This window comes from Nicotiana tabacum, chromosome 5, assembly GCF_000715075.1.
Source record: "Nicotiana tabacum cultivar K326 chromosome 5, ASM71507v2, whole genome shotgun sequence".
Taxonomy (NCBI): domain Eukaryota; kingdom Viridiplantae; phylum Streptophyta; class Magnoliopsida; order Solanales; family Solanaceae; genus Nicotiana; species Nicotiana tabacum.
Window position 1 is genome coordinate 65451807 of NC_134084.1, and position 2459 is coordinate 65454265.

The window sequence follows — 2459 nt, forward strand, 5'->3', positions numbered from 1 at the left end:
AAAAAGTATTATAAATTGTAATTTTGCTCATGTCAATATGATAAAAAATATATTATAAAATATTGGTCAAACTTCACACAGTTTAACTCCCATAAGCTAAATATGTCAACTAAATTGAAACGGAGGGAGTAATGATTAGAAAGAATGTCATTGTTTACCCGTAAATGGTACAGTTGATTTTATACGTGGTTTATAGACAAGTGAATTAATTTGATCCTAAAATAATAGATGAATTAGACAAAAATATAATACTTAGCCTTGAGATGGAGATAAGAGATAGTAATTCTGGGAGCAGGGCTTCCGGGGACAATAACAACGATATCAGTAAACAAGAAGATAAAATTATATTGAGCTTTAAATAAAGTGTAGCGTATGTTTGCCAGAAATTCGTGTCCCTTCCAATGATAATAGAGCTGACTATTTATAGTTGCACCTAGGGAACAAGATCCTAAGATCAAGCCCCTCTTTAATGTCAATTATGAGGGCCATTGAAGAAAGTGTAACGATAGGCAGTGAATGCCATATCCCTTGTAATAGGCCGTGTACATAATGCTGTAAAATATTTCTCATTAAATACTATCGGGTGGTAGGCATTTATTTCATCTTTATGATTATCTTTCTCTCTGGTAACAGATGTGATCATTGCCTTCGAATTCAACTATCTTCTGTCTTTGGTTCCACATATCACTTTCTCATGCAATCACTTAACATAGCATATTTTGCCCTGTACAGATAATCCCCTTACTTTCCGGTGGCATAACTTTATGTCACGGGAAAGTTGGTAAAACACCTTCTTTGGTGGAAAATTTACTGACCCCCTCTGAAAAATTTCTAACAGTTGATTAGACGCACATTTCTCCGCATTTAATGCCCCGAACACGCGTCATCTTACAATTTAGCATCACTTTTGCCCGTTATAGAGGTAATTATGGCCACGACTTAGCTGCCTATACCTTTACTTATACGCATCAACCTCCTTCATTTACACTTTATAATACTCAAACTTACTTTACTCAACTCATACTTCGTATTTAACCTTTCTCTAACTCTATTTGAGAGAGAAAACCTTTCTTTTGATAAAAATGGCATCTTCTTCCAGAAACCCTAGTTCTTCAAAGAATAAAGGTAAAGATGATGATGTTGTTCCTCCTACGGTGAGGACCATCATCCCAAAGAGTCTAGTTACTACCAAATATTTTGAAGAGAAGTATCTTTCTACTCACCCTTCGTACGTGGGTTATTCATGTATACCCTTCTTCCATCTGTCCTTCCAGTATCCCTGCTATGAAGGAAGACTGCCACTATCAAGATTTGGACATTATCTCTCCCGACCTGGCGGAACGGATAACCTTACCCAAGAAGTGTTTTGCATATTTTTACACATATCTCTTCACTTTGGGAGAGTTTTTTTTTGAGTGGAGAGCTTGACTCCATCATCATGGAGTTTTGCCTCTGCTATTAGGTGTTCTTAGCACAAATAAGTCCTTCTGTGTGGAGGAAAATCGCTTGTCTTCGGCACATGTTCCAAGAGACAGGAGAAGAGCTATCCCTAGCTCAAGTGATGAACCTCTATTCCCCCAAGATCTTCCACGGGGAATGATAAATTTTAGCAAGTATGGCCACCATGCTCTACTATCCAGCATGGATGATGGCAACGACCGTGGGTAGATGGAACGGTTTATTTCAGTCGCCACCAGTGACATCATCCCGGCCATGTCTCCAGCCTTTCTACAACTATGGAACCACATTCGTAAGTCTACCATTAATTTTTTTCTTCCGTTAAAGATCATTCCACATCATTATTGACCCTTCTTCTTTACTTATTTCAGGGACTCGGTGGGTTCCACCTAGGGTTGAAGGCTTGGACAAATGGGTCTAGAAAATTCTGGATGTTACTACGCCCGAAACCCGCACCTGGAAAGAACTGCCACTTAAATATGGGTGGAAGGCCAAAAATCATGGTAAGTCGAACTTATTTTGTTTTTACATTTTCATATAAGGAGGTTGTTTGACATTTCTCTTCTATTGAATTTTGGTCTACCCCAGGGCTTAGTTGTCATCCCCGAGTAGGACATTTTGGCTAATCCGGCTGATACGGCGAGGCTGTCGCAAGAGGCTTTTACATAGATAGGTGTATCCAGGCCTACTTCTGGTGCGAGTGCTTCTTCTCAGAGTCCCCGGCCGAAGAACAAAAAAAATAAAGAGAAGACATTCTTCCGTACCCGGGGAAAGAATAAGTGGGCAAAGAGTGTCTCTCTCGAGTCATCTCCGGAAGTTGTGGTGACGAGCCCCCCACTTGGGGCGTCTATAGACACCGTGATGATTGACGATGATACGGAAGAAAGCGAGGAAGAGGCTTCTCTACATAGAAGATGATAACCTTTCTCAGCTCAAGAGAATGCTCAATCTATTGAGTTAGTTACACCAATCGAGAACGATGCCTCGACGCTCTATGGGGA